The sequence below is a fragment of the Meles meles genome, chromosome 3 (genome assembly GCF_922984935.1).
Source record: "Meles meles chromosome 3, mMelMel3.1 paternal haplotype, whole genome shotgun sequence".
In the NCBI taxonomy this organism is placed as follows: Eukaryota; Metazoa; Chordata; class Mammalia; order Carnivora; family Mustelidae; genus Meles; species Meles meles.
In genome coordinates this window covers 140,701,744-140,716,281 of record NC_060068.1, presented here as the reverse complement: position 1 = coordinate 140,716,281, position 14,538 = coordinate 140,701,744, and the positions used below count along the sequence as shown (strand labels likewise).

General features: G+C 50.4%; 1 protein-coding gene across 2 annotated transcripts in view; it reads right to left on the bottom strand.

Annotated features, from left to right (window-relative positions):
* Positions 1-14,248, bottom strand: part of FAT2 (FAT atypical cadherin 2) — an 80,444-nt gene extending 66,196 nt beyond the window's left edge. For both annotated transcript variants that reach the window (XM_046000247.1, XM_046000248.1), the window contains exon 1: positions 14,101-14,248. The gene's annotated coding sequence lies outside the window, so the exon portion shown is untranslated. The remainder of the gene's footprint in view (positions 1-14,100) is intronic.
* Between the last annotated feature and the right edge of the window lie 290 nt (positions 14,249-14,538).

Sequence of the window (14,538 nt, the reverse complement as noted above, 5' to 3'; positions counted from 1 at the left end):
GGCTTTGTTTCTGGCAGTCAACTCCCCCCCCCACACACACATGTCCTTTCCAGAAGTACCCAGGCACAGACCAGTGATGACATTCTCCCTCATGGCCCAACACCATGCCATTTCGTAGCATGTCCCAGATATTCATTAGTAGTCACCTAAGACTCCTAGGAAGCACATCTGCCCTTTTACTCCCACTTCACAGATAAGGGACCCTGAGATTTGCACAGCACACCCAAGACCACCCAGAAAGGTAGTGGCTGAACTGAAAACACACAGCCAGACTTCCTGAACCTGGGTGCTCTGGATTTCCTAAGCTGTAGGAAGAAACAATGAGATGAGATATTATTTAAAGTTTGGAGAGACTTTCATGAGAAAAAGAGGTCCTGGATTCATTTTTTCTGGATTAGAGAATGTCCACACTCCCCCCCAAAATCCAAATGTAAACTTACTGTGGATTTGGGTGCCTTCAGTAAGTATTTTCTGATCCCACTCACCTTCCCTCCATGGTGTCTGCCTCAAGCATCAGTGTTAGGGCTGGCTTCTGCTCCCTCTCAAGAAAGAATCCTAAGTATATTCTACTTGTGACAATAGCTGAAAGACGGGGAGGGACAGGAGGGATGGTGCCTTTGAACCAGAATTAAAATCATCAGTGAAAGAATATTGACATTCTAGGTAGCTGCTAGTCATGAAGTCTTTAGCTGCTGAAGTTATTTTTCCTCTTAGTAGTAGGGAGCCACTAAAGATTTTTGAGAAGCAGCAGGACCAGAAGAGAACTACATGCTGAGATCTTATATCAGATCAAAAAGGAGATTTTTCCATTCAAGACTCCCATTCTGGTGTGGATGGGGCTGGAACAGCAGCTCTACTGGGTTAAGCCAACTGGAATTCCCTGTGGGAAGAGAGGCTTGATTTACTTCTCAGAAACTTGGATGAACCCCTTGAGTCACTTGCTAGTTTGTAGGCAGCCCCTGCCGGGTCCTTCTGTAACAAAACCAGTCAAAGAACTGGACATAAGCAGGAAAGGAGCCAGTGGCTTGAGCCCTTGATGGGTTGTATGACCTTGGGAAGGCCACAGAACCTCTTCTGGACCTCACTTTATCTGTCTGTAAACTGAAGATAATAATAGCTACTCCTACCTACTTCCCAGGGCTGCAGGGGAGACAGATAATACGATAGGTGAATGTGCAGGGAGGAAAAGACGCAGAGGAACACCTTATTAGGACCAATAATGGCTTGGTAAATGGCAGCCCGAACCACCAGCGGACTGAGAGGCCCTCCAGAGAGCTGTCAAAGGCCGGGCCTGCCCACGCCTGAAATGAGAAGGCAGAGTTCACTGATGAAGGAAGTCCTTACTTAGGTCTTGGGGGAAAGAGACCTGGGACTGGGGGGGTCCCTTCATCATTAGTATTCTGATATTGTTGTTGATGACAAAATATGTGTCGTATCTGCATGTAATCTTTAAGTTTAAAAAAATCTGCATGCATTATCTCACTTGGCTTTGAGGGAAGGGGTGCAGCACTGGGTAGAAATGATAGTCAAGGAAGTGGGCTCTGAAGTCAGATAGACCTGGTTTCCGATCCCAGCTCTCCCATTCACCAGCCGTGTGACCTTGGGCAGTTATGTCACCTCTCTGGTCCCAGGGATATGGTCTAAGTACCAATCTCATGGAGTTGCTGAGAAGGCTGAATGAGTCAATGCATGACAAACAGCCAGCACTGGAATATACTCAATGCAAGTTAATTATTGTACCAACATCACCATCATTATTATGACACTTATTATGACCCTCATTTTGTAAATGAGAAACTGAGGCTCGGATAATTTGAAGGCTCTGCCCAGGTTCATCCACCTAATAGGTGATGGATTCAAGTGCCAGCCAAGAACTGAGATCCATATTCCAAGAAAAGAAACTCAGAGAGGGCTGGTGTAGCTGGACCCAATTATTTAGAACAGCACTCTCCAAAAGAACTTCCTACAATGGTGGGGATGTTCTATATCTGAGACATCAAGGATGGGAGCCCCTAGCCATCTGTAGCTATCAAGGACTTGGTACAACTGAGGAACTGAGTTTGTAATCTTATTTAATTTAAATTTAAATAGCCACACATGACTCCTGGCTACTGTATTGGCCACCTCAGCTCTAGAGAACGTGGCACAGGAACCAGGAACCAAGGACGCTTGGGATTCAGAGAAGGATGCAGGGTCCCTCCATCTGGTAGGCACACCCAAGTGGGCACACCCAAGGCTCATGGTACTTTTAAGGACCCCTGAAAATGTTTTAATTTCTATTAAATTCAGAAGAAAGAAAATAAACTTTTAGGGTGAAGGAAATATTTTCATATAGAAAACTATATCTTTATACCGACATTACCGTAAGATATGACATCTAATACTTTTTCATGGATGAAGGGGCTATGATGCTTAGGACCCATGAACATCTTGATGGGACCCTGGGGAGATGGATATGTGAAGAAAACAAGGGGCTTTCAGGCACCTGGGGACAGGTTTTGAGGGACACAAAGAGACTAAGTGGAGAAGGATGAGAAAATGTTTTGTTATTGGACCTTCTCTGCCAAAGTCATTCATTCATTCATTTGCTCATTCATTCATTCAATACTTATTTATTGAGGCCCACCCTGTGAGGGCATTCCAGAACAGAAAACAAGACAGATAAGGTCCCTGCTTGTGTGGGGATTCTTTTCTAGTAACAGAAAGGAAGGAATGATAAATCAGGGTGACAAGGTGACGTCTGAGCAGGGCAAGGGCTACAGAGTCTTCTTGAGAAAGAGTTTCGACAGAAAAGGAACAGGCAGTGCGGAGTCCCCAAGGCAGGAGCAAGGAGGTCGTGCACACTCCAAAGTCGTGAGACTGCTTCCCAGACACGGAGGGTCTTTCAGCTACTGTTTGTCACCAAGGTCAATTTTCTAATGGAAGAGAAACCCATTCATGCCCATATCTCTGTCTACACTGTGAGGACAGTTTGGGTGCAGGCATACTGGTTTGCAGACTCTGACCCTCAGTGAGGCCCAGAGGGAGCAAAGTCTCTTCCTCTTGGGATCCCATATGGATCCATGGGCTCTGCGTTTGGAACTGAAAACTCCCTGAACCCGAGGCACCCCAGAAGCAGTGGGCTCGGGGGGAGAGGCAGGAGGGGAGCAGTCCTGCCCCATTTCTTGGGGGGCTCTCTGGCCATAGTGGTTTGTAAGATGAAAACCAGCTCCCACTCAGCAGGGCAGAGAATGATACTTATCCATTAGACGCTTGAGAGCCAAGCAGGGAAACCAAGCAACTCCTCTAGGTTCTACATTTGTGCCCTGGGACAGATGGGGACACAAGTGGGAAGTCAGCCTTGTGGGAAGGCCCGATTTTCTCCTCCTGGCTAGAAAGGCACTAGGAGATCCCTGCATGGGAGGAGGGGTAAGAAGGGGGAGAAAGGCTGTCCTGAAGGTCTAGGTTTGGAGTGGCTCTCTGGGAGGGAGGAAGGTTGTATTCTGAAGTCATGAGACAGACTCGCCCAGAGAACTGGAGAGCCTCTTCCAGAAAGCAGCACAGCTTGCAGAGGCTGGTATGTCCTGGCTACACAGCCTCGTCTAGTGGGGGCACTTCCTGTCTGTGCTTCTTGCCACTCGGATCCAGTGGAATCCTTTGCAAAGGGGTGAGTTTTCAGACATAGAGATACCAAGTTCCAAATTGAGTGACCTTGGGTACCTAACCTGACCTCTGAGCCTCTGCTTTTCCTCATCTTTAAAAGGGAGAGAATAAGCGAACCCACCTGAGACAGTGGTTTGGAAGGTTTGACTAGATGGTTCGTGTTGAATGTTTAACACAGTGCATAGCACCCGGCAGTCACGAAGTAAATGCAAGCTGTTGTTACTGTTAAACCATCATTATCATTCCATAAAGTGGATCCAGCCGAGCTGGTGCTGGGGTAGATGTGAGTTGGGGGTGCAGAGCCCTGTGTCCCATTCGCCGCCACCTCCACCCTCCCAGGCATCTCTGTGTCAGCCTTGGGCCTCCCGAGGGCACAGTTGGAAAACGATTTGGAGTCTAATCTGTTTGGAAAGATGGGAAAACTCTGCCCAGGGAAGGGAAGGCGATGTATTAAATCACATACGGCAGCAGTGGCACAACTAGAACCAGATCCCAGTCTCCCTCTACCGGGCTCTCCTCACAGATCAAGCTGCTGCCCCAAACCAGCCTTTCTCCCAACCTGGAGGCTCCTCGGTAACCCACAAAGTCACCAGCCAGGAGGAGACTGCAGGGGGAAGGAGCCAGGCCTCAGGGTCAGACCTGGCCTCCATCCTGCCTCTGCTTGCATCTAGGGGCATGGTTTTGTCTATCTCAGCCTCAGTTTCCCCATTTGTGATGTGTTGATAGCAGTTCTTACCTCATGGAGAATTTAATGAGCTTCTGCATGGACAACATTTAGCATAGTGCCAGGCACACAAAAAGTAGCTAGTGTTATTACTATTATTAATTATTACTATTGTAAAAATACAGTAATGTTACTACTATTACACTAGGTGTTCAAAAAGAATCTGTGGAAAGACGGAACTATTCTCTGTATGTGTACCAGTCCCAGCCTATGTTCCAGGAGCTCCTTGCCAAAGCACCCTTCCACACACACACACACACACACACACACACACACACACATGGGTCTTTGTGATATCCCTTCTCTCCTTGCGAGGATCTGTAACGAAGCTTGTGCAGCAGCCTGAACAGCATCAAAATAATAAGAATAATTTCTATTCTGGGGCAGCTGGGTGGCTCAGTCAGTTAAGCGTCTAACTCTTGGTTTGGCTCAAGTCATAATCTCAGGGTCATGAGATGAAGCCCTGCTTGGGGCTCTGCACTGGGCGTGGAGCCTGATTAAGACTCTTCTCTGTCTCTCTGCCTCTGCCGCTCCCCCTGCTCATTTGCACATGCACTCTCTCTCTCTCAAAAAAGAAAAAAAAGGAGTAATTTCTGTTCCTGTCATCTTCCCCACCCCGCAGTGGGTGCAGAGAGCTAATCCATGTGATGTCAGTCAGAGGCTGAAGGGGGCAGTGTGGTGGGTGTGAGATGGCAGTGAAGACAAAGTGGAGAATGTTAGGGATGCACCCAACAACGTGAATTTCCTGATCTTTTGCATTCTGACACTCGCTTGCTGGGCTGACCTCTCGGGGCCTCGTCCTATGTGATCTATATAACGCCATTCAGCACAGCTCCCCTCTCTATCCGGGACACAACTGCCTTCCTAGTCCCCATTTCCACCAGTCAAGTGGACCCTGTTCCTCCTAGCTGGCTCTGAGAAGCTGCTGGAATGGAAGCTTCTCATTGTTCCTCGTTCATGATGCCATCACCCCCCCCCCCCCCCCCCGCCTCCCTGTGGCCACTCCCGGTCGGGTCTACCTCCAAGTCAGGCCCCTGGGGGGTGGGGAGGCTACTGTCAGAGCCAGCGAACAGGGTGGTTGGTCACTGGCTCAGGCTCCAGCCTCCGGCCGCCAGCTTTTGAGTCCCGCCTGGGTTTGTGACCTGACCCTTGCCGGCTGTGTGACCTGGAGTAAACTAGTCCATGGGAGGGATTTTCAGTCTCTTCACATGTAAATTGGAGAAGATAATCATCAGGGTGTAGTGAAGCTCAATTAAGATGAAGGGCCTAAAACCTCACAATGGTTCACACAGGACTGTCACCTGCAAACACTATGATGAAAATGAGCCCCACTCCTTTGGGGTCAAGGGTCCTCATTCACTCATCAGAGGGCCAACCAGGGGACCCAGTGGGAGCTGAGCAAAACCCCCTCATTTTACGGGACCTGAACTTGTTTATTGGGGAGTTGGGACGGGTCCCTGCTCTCCCGCCTTTAGCAGAGCTAACCCTCCACTAAGCTATATTCGAATGATGCCTGGAGGATGGTGAGGTTTGGGGAAGATGAAATGTTTACAGAGGTAGACACTGGTCGCAGCTGACATTTACTGAACATTTACTATGCGGAGAGGCCCCATAGTAAGCGCTCGGCATGCATTACAGCTTTTAAACATGCTCACAGCAACACTATAATTATCCTCATTTTGCAGATGAGGTAAATGAGACTCAGAGAGGTTTTCTAACTTCCAATGCACACAGCCAGCATGTGGCCAAGGCGGGATTAAAATTCAAATCATCTGTGTGTGGTGACCTGATCACCTGCCTTTCTGTGCCCGGGGGGTTGGAAATAGCACTTGGGAGAGGAGAGGGATCACATAACCATGTGTCCTCTCAGCCCCGCAAACACAGATTCTCAGCAAAGGCTCTATCTCCAGCCCTACCTCTCCATCCCATTCCCTCTGGCCTGGCCCAACCTAGCCATGCTGTCCAGTCAAGTCCAAACCCCTCTGAGCAGAACTGCCTAGCACAAAGCCCGCAGGCAGGCAGGCCCGGGCAGGCAGGGAGCGGCACTCCAGCAGTGGGACGCGGCAGGAGATTCCGCTCTGTGAGGCCCCTGTCAGTGCAGTGCGGCAGGCTGAACCTGACTGCGGGACTAGAGGGACGAAAGGGTTAAGGATGATTGTGAGCAGCAAGGTGCATACTAATGAGCTGTAAGCCAGTCTCTGCTGGTAGGCTCCAGGCCTAGGCCTGGAGTTCCAAGCTCAAGCCCCCTGAGCTCAGTCCATACCGATTTCCTCTTTCCCACAGTGACTCTGTTCCACTCTCCCATGGTAGACACAGAACAGAACCACTGGGCCCACTGTGTTCTCACCAGACAGGGCTGATCACTGAATGGAACCAGTGGTTCCCACTAGTGGTTCCCACTTAGTTCCCACTAAGGGGGTGGGGGTGCCAGCCCCATTCCAGATCTACTACACAAAATGATTAGGGGTGGGGCTCAGGCATCGATGTTTAACAAGCTGCCAGGGTGATTCTGGTGGGACTGGTGTTTGAGATCTGCTGAACAAGGTCATCTCTTCCATTAAAATCCTGTGTTCTACTGTGCCTCCTTTCAAAGTGGGTATCCCATACGTGGCCCTCTCCTAGGCCCCAGTGCAGAGGGGTGGGGAAGGGAGGGAAAGACCCCCAGCTCCTAAGAAGTGCTTCTCAAATGTCAGTGGGTTAAAGATCACAGCCTCATCTTGAGAAGTCTGATTGAGTTGGACTGTGTGCGCTCAAGTGCACGCTGTCCCCTGTAGGTGGTCTGCCGACCACAGTGGGGGAAACACTGGCGCTCGATGGTCTGCCGACCACAGCGGGGGAAACACTGGCCCTCGGGCAAAGCAGATACAAGGTTATCTCTAGAGTCAATTAGAAGCGCAGACAGGATAGGGAAAGTGACAGGTCTGATTCCTGCATCGGACTTTGACCAAGAGTCTCTGAGTCTGCAGATCTCCCCGTGCATCAGCATCCCAGAGGCGACTATCTTGCTGTGGTCAGGTCTGTTTGTCTTCCAGATAGACACTCAGCCCCGTGAACCATATTCCACTTGCAGGGACTAGAACTGAACTGGAAAACGAAAGGGTTCCATCCACGTACATACACCTCATGACCCAGCCGTCCCACTCTTAGGAGACACAACAGAAGTGTGCACATACACTCACCAAAGACTCACACAGAATCTTCAGAGGAGCACTATTATAATAGCCCCGCAGTAGAAACACCCTGAACGTCCACCAAGAGCCGAATGTAGGATGCTCATCTAGGGGAATACTAAGCAGCGACAGACAGGAAGTATTGCTCTGGGCAGCAATACGGATGAATCCCACTGATGTAGCTTGGGGCAAACCCAGCCATATGCAAAAGAATGCATAGTGTACTCTTCTGACTACATAAAGGCAAACTTATCTGTGGATTAGAGGAAGATCAAGTTGCCCTTGTAAGGACGTTAGTGACTGGAAGGGGCACAAAGGAGGTTTCTGGAATGGTGGTAATGTTCTGTTTCTTCATCTGGGAACTGGTTAGTTTCTGGAAAGTTCATTGAGCCATACACTTATGATTTGTGCATTTCTTGTATGCATATTATACTTCATTAAAAAGTTTTCTGGAAATGCTAGTAAAGGACTTCAAAGAACTTTTAATAAAAGGGAAGACATTGAAATAATAAAAGCATTCTGAATACAGCACATGGCACAGGATTTCATTGCATATAGGATTTTGGATTCTTCCTGCCCCAGGACCAGGAAGGAGACAGTTCTCAGAAACCAAGAGGCACAGGAGCTGTGCCAGGGCATACCAGGACCGTGGAACACCAACGACTCAGCAGCTCCCTCTCCTACCCCCATCCGGCCCGCCCTCCACAGAACCGCAAGGGCAAGGCAAACCCGCTTTCCACCAGGTTCCCAGGTTCAGCTGAGTCTCCGTTCACTGGGGTTTACTTCCTGAAGCATTTTTCTATCCTCAGAGCAGTTTTCCAGTCCATTCTCTTGTTTGATCCCCTCAAAGACCCTATGAGGGGAGCAAAACGTATTTCCATTTTATAGGTAAGGAAGTTGAGACCCGGAGGTGGGGAGGTGGTCAGAAGGTTTGGCCAAGGTCATACTGCTAGCAAGTGGCCCAGTCAGGACTCAAACACAAGTCTTCAGATACCAAGCCCAACATTCCTTGGGCTACACCACAGATGGGCTCTTCTCAGGAATAGCCATACCGATTGTAGCTTCATCACTTAGCTAGCACTTGCCTGTGGATGTCAGAGTCCTTCAACAACTCAAGGATTCAGGTGCTATCATTTTACCCCCATTTTACAGATGAAAAAACTAGGAGTCAGGAATCCAAGTGCCTTGTCCCAGGTGGATAGCCAGTAGGATGGCATGTGGATTGGAAAAACAGCCTCTCCAGAGTCTGAGCTCTGAAACACTAGTTAGTGGTTCCCAAACCAAGCTGGACCTCACCTGGAGTTCCCCTGGAGCTTGTTAAAAATGCAGATTCTCTGGCCCCACACCCAGATCCCACATTCTAGTGCTGTAGATGCAGGATGGGGCTGAGGAAACTATTTTAAAAAACAGCCCTAGGCATTTAGGTAGCTCAGCCCTAAACTAGGCTACCACTGAAATAGGACAGTAAAAATAACTCAAAGGTAAAGTTTCATTTACAAGTTCCAGATTACCTCACTGAGCCTCTCTAATAATCAGAGTCCTCCTAACGATGGTACATAACCCCACAAGAAAGTATTTGACAACAGCCCCCCTGGTTGGGTAATCACCATGTTTGTGTGTGGGAGGGGATGGCGCAGTGACTAGCGAGGAGCATCAGGAGGGCTCTTGGGGCTGGGGGTGTCTGTTTTTGCTCTGGTTAGCTGGTTAGTGTTCACTTAGTAAAATTCATCAAGTTGTAACTTACAAGTGATGCACGTTGTTCTTGAATGTTTGCAAGAAGGAAAAAAGAGCACAGTCGAGATGCTATATAAGGAATCATAACAGAGTGGAGACTAACACAAGGGATCCAATAGGGTTCTTCTAATTATGTGCTTCCAAGAGTTTGAGATTCTAGGATTTGAATTTTCCAAAATGCTATGTTCTCTTGCATCAATTCCCAAGACTTCAGGAGCCCCCAAATCTGTCACAGTAGCTAATGTTTAGCAAGATTTTAGTATGTGCTGGCTGCTATGCTAACAACTTCTGGGAGGTGGATAGCGCTATACACCCTGCACCCCAGAGAGGTGAAGTGATGTGTCCAAGGTCACAGACAGCAGTGCAGGCAGGACTGGAGCTGGAGCACCCTGGCTCCAGAGCTCATGTGCCCAACCCTGGCACAATCCTGGTGTCAAGCTCGGCCACTTCCCAAGGCTAAGCTCCTGCGCATCGAAAATCCTGCATTTTGTGCCACGCAGTCATGCATTTGCAAAGAGGATCCAGAGGAAAGAGGACGCTGCAGGTACAGACAGCAGCCCTGACCTGGGACGCGTGAGCACACGCGCACTAACACTACCCCACAGCAGGCATGTACACTCCTGCCCAGCTTGCACCCAGGCCAGCTGCTGTGGGCACTGGAGCTGAAAGGGAGCTGGGTAATAGAGAATTCTCCACTGTGGGCTCCCTGCCCCCAGCAAGGGGGTGGACAGGTGCCTCACAGGGGCCACTCCAGTCTCGGGAACGGGAAAAGACTCAGGACTGAGAGAAGGGGAGGGATTTCTCTCTTCCACAGGCTCCAAATTGGAAAATGTTTAAAGCATCACCTCTTTCATACTCCTTGGCCTGTCACATAGGGCCTTCAGTGACCTGGCCCCATCCTACCTCTCAGGGCACACTCTGACCATTCTCCACCCAGCTGATAGTTTCCTGCACACACTTGCCCTACCTCGACACATGCTACTTTCTCTTTCTGAATTGCCTTTCCTCATTTTCGTTGTTCAGACTTCAAAACTAATATTAAATGCCAGCTCCTCTAAGAAGCCTTCCTTCATTGACTCTGTAACTGGGCTGACTGTCACTTCTGGGCCCCCAGGCCCGTCTGAGTTTGCCTTTATTTTACTACCTCCCTCAAGGTACTAAACCGTCCATTAATAGGCCTGCCTCCCCCAACCATGAATCTCTGGGGGCCTGACACACGCTCACACTCATTAGGCGTAGTGAAGTAAGTGCCCAGAGGACAGAAGCTGTGGGACAGAGGGGAAGTGGTTGAGCCTCTCTGAGTGTCTCCTGTCTCCACGCAGAAAGTCAGAGGAAGAGTTACTGGGTAGGACCTACTGGCCTGCAGGGCCGTTATGCAGAACAGAAGGTCCTTGTGCACGGGTCTAACCTGGCGACAGGCACACAGAAAGGCCGGTAAATGAGAGCTTCCCTATCCGTGTTTAAATCCCATGCTCAGCAATGGCTCCCTGAGGGCTGCAAACAACCCAGGACAGCATTACAAACAGGTGACTTGAGGCAAGTAATTCAGAATCTATGGTTCCATCCATTAAAGGGGATCAACAATTCTTGGAGACGTCAGGGAACTCCTGAGGACCCTTCTAGTTGTACAGATACAGATACCTGCCAACTTGCAGGGGGTTGTGGATGGATGGATGTTTGTGATGGAGTGTGTGCCATGCACATGCGTGTGCCTATGTGTGTGTGTGTGCTGGTGAGCATTGGGGCAGGGCTCCAATTGATGAGGTTTATGTCCCCAGTCCCCTGAAGGGCAACTCAGTCTAGCCATCATCCTGGTTATGGATCCCAAACTGCGTTCTGCAGAGGTGAAGATGATTCGCCCGCCTCCTAGATGGATGACCTGACTAGGCAGCAATACCCTTTCCTGAGCCGGGCTCAACAGAGAGGGGCAAAGGTGAGTGAAAATGTCTGGGGAGTAGTCCTGCCTTCCCCCCTCACTTGCTGTGTGACCTCAGCCAAGGGCTCAGCATTCTCTGGACAGGCTGTGGCATCTCCACCTGTCTGATTCGATTATCTCTAAGGATCCTTCTGTGCCCCGCTCTTATTGACCTGTGATGGGTCAGGCTAATGCTTAGTTCCTCTAAGTGACAGTTCTCACCTATGAATTAGAAATGAAGATTCATGTGTTCTCTCAGCAGCTATGCAATGAGCATCTTTGATGGGCCGGGCGCTGTGCTGGACACAGGGGCCGGAGCAGTAAGCAACACTTAGTAGGAGAGAGAGTATCCAAAAAGAACCCTCGGGGCGCCTGGGTGGCTCAGTGGGTTAAAGCCTCTGCCTTCAGCCCAGGTCATGATCTCACGCCCGGCTTTCTGCTCAGCGGGAGCCTGCTTCCTCCTCTCTCTCTCTTTCTCTCTCTGCCTGCCTCTCTGCCTACTTGTAATCTGTCTGTCAAATAAATTAATAAAAATCTTAAAAAAAAAAGAAGAACCCTCAAATAATTAATAATTGCAACTCTGATTTGTCTTACGAAGGAAGATTCAGGGAGCTGTGAGCTGGTCTCCACCCAGGGGAGGCAGAGAGAGCTGGTTACCTGATGACTGTGAGCGTAATGAATATGACCCTGTGTGCTACCTGCATGAACTCACTTAAATGTCACATCCATCTCTGAGAAAAGGACTATTATTAGCCCTCTTTCTCAAATTAGGAGACTGAGGTTTAGAGAAGTCGAGACCCAGGTCACACAGCTAATAATATCCAGGATTTGAATCCACACATGTTTTTGTAAGCCTGTCTAGAAACCCCCATTATAAATGTAAGCATTAAGACCATTAGCCATAGAAAGAGTAGCTTTGAGATTCTGAGCCAACTCTGCTTGTGCTGGGAACCCAGGAAGCATGGGAAATTCTGGAGGCTCTGCCCAGTCCAGTTCCAAAGGAGCCCAAAAGGCAAGGTCCATCCACGGGGTACCGAAGGTCCCTGATCATACCGACATCATTGCCTGGTTTTCCTTAAGACATGGCCCTTGCCCCACATTCTCTCCTACCTGGCCCCACCTGGCCAGCAGGAGTGCCAGCACCGTGGCATACCATGGGGCAGCTGGAAGGAGAACTTCTAGCCTGAGGAAGAATGTGCAGGGAGAGGAGCGTGGTGGCCCAACTCACAGAGGACTGGTGTAGAGTGAGCCTGGCCACCCCTCCCTGTAGAAGGCACAGCCACAGCTGATACAGAGGGGCTGGAGAAGATTCCTGCACATCTGGGTTTGTTGCCTGAGTCCTTAAGGAGAATCCTAAGAGTCATGGAATCACAGGGGGGTTCCAGAGAGGCCTTGACTCCCTCTAGCTCCTCTTCCATTTTACAGATTAGAAACCTGAGGCCCAGGGAGATCCTGGCGGAGGGGGGTGTCACTGCTGCACTCCGTCAGGCTAGCCAACGTCATGGACGCAGCTCCTCCCTGCCACGGTATAACCTGTAGTCCGTGGAGAACACTGGGGGAAACCTGAGCTTGCCCCGGGTCCCTCATCTGCAACATAGACAGCCATTCCTGCTTTGCCTACCCAACAGGCTTACTGGGGTGAAGCAGCCAAGAATGGATCATAATATTAATCGAGCCACCTTTATTTTATATGTAGGGAAATAGGCCCAAAGAGGTATGGAACCATCTTAGAGCCCACAGCCTGTGAGTTACAGAGACATGAATAATAAAATGCTCTTTCCATCTTCCTTCATAAACTCCCAATTTTCAAATGACCGTGCATACTCAGCCCAGTCCTGAACACAGGAAGCATCCAGCAAGTACCAACAGTAACAGTAGCAGTTAGTAGTGTTCTGCGTGGAGGGCTCTGTTAGTCTGCCCAGGCTCAGCTCCCCATCTGTAAAAGGAGCCCCAAGCCTGCTTCTCTGCCTCCTTCCTCTCTCCAAGCTGAGGCCACCAGCGCCAGAATGTGGCAGGGGACAGAGGCAGCCCTTCTGAGCCCTCGGCAAATGCCGGTGTGCTCTGCTGCTCCCCACATTGGGACATATAGCACACCCTCTCTCCAGTGGAGGGCTGAACTCTGGCCTGGTGGCTCTGTTCAGCGTTCCACTCCAGCTCACCTGCCTCCAAAGATATGCATCAGATTCCTGCTTCCCCCAAGACGGGGGTGGGGGGGGGTGGGGGCTGCTCCCACTCACCCCACCCCGGGGCTGCCTCTGGTGCCTCCGACTCACAGCCTTTTACAGCCCTTACAGATGGTGAGCACCCTCCTTTTATAGCCAGGAAAGCTGAGGTTCTAATCAGGGTGCCTCAAGAGCCACACAAGAGCCAGGGCCGGCCAGGTTATCTGACTGTCCCTCGGGCTCTCCTTCCCTCCTCCACACCAGGTGCTTTCTGTAATAGGACTCCTTTGCCCCCCTGGACACACACAAGAAACCAGCACCTCTTGGTTCCCTGGCCGCAGCATTTCCCCACTTAAAGCATGTAGGAAAATGTCACCACACCCCCCGGAAGGCTCAGCCCCAGAAAGCCCACGCGGAGACTTTCATTCTTCCAAGGACATAACTCCAACTTTTCACACGTGCAAATATGACCTTGCTCCTTCATGAGATCAAAAACCCTGGCCTTGTCCATTCCTGGGCCCCAACCCCCAGCCCCCAGGCTTGGGCTGGCTACATCTCTGGCTTCATTCAATGTACCTAGGCACCTCTGGCCCAGGTATCCCTACCCCCACCATGCCTGCCCCTCTCAAATCCTAGTCCTGTCCCCACCTTCCAAGAGCCTTGGAACGCCCCCACCTGCTCTGGAACAAGGCACAAGAATGGATTCGCTTCGCAACCCCCTCCCCCAACCTCCCATCCTTCAGCAGTCCTTACCTACGCCCTTCAGGTAGGGGAGAGTGCCCCAGGGTGGGCTGCTGGGCTGGAGCCCTTTCCACACGCACCGGGCTGACAGGCTCCTGAGGGAGGTGCAGAGAGAGCAGGAAAGCCCGGTGCACTCGCACTCGCACTGGGAGGAGGCTGCTGAGAAAGTTGAGTAGGTGTGTCCCAGCCCAGGAGGAGGAGGAAAAAGGAGGTGGGAGAATTGAGGCGGATCATCCCCCTCCTGCCAGCTCTCTGTCTCACGGAGAGGGAAGGAGGAAGCCAACTGGTTTGTGGCCCAGAACTCAGTGGGGAATCGAGTCATGGAAAATGACGGCTGGAAAGTTGCTAAGAAATGACGCCCATCTCCACCTCCCTCCTAGGTTTGACAGAAGGATAAACTGAGGCCCTAGGCAGGTATTTCTCTTGGGGGACCACACAGAGACCATGAGG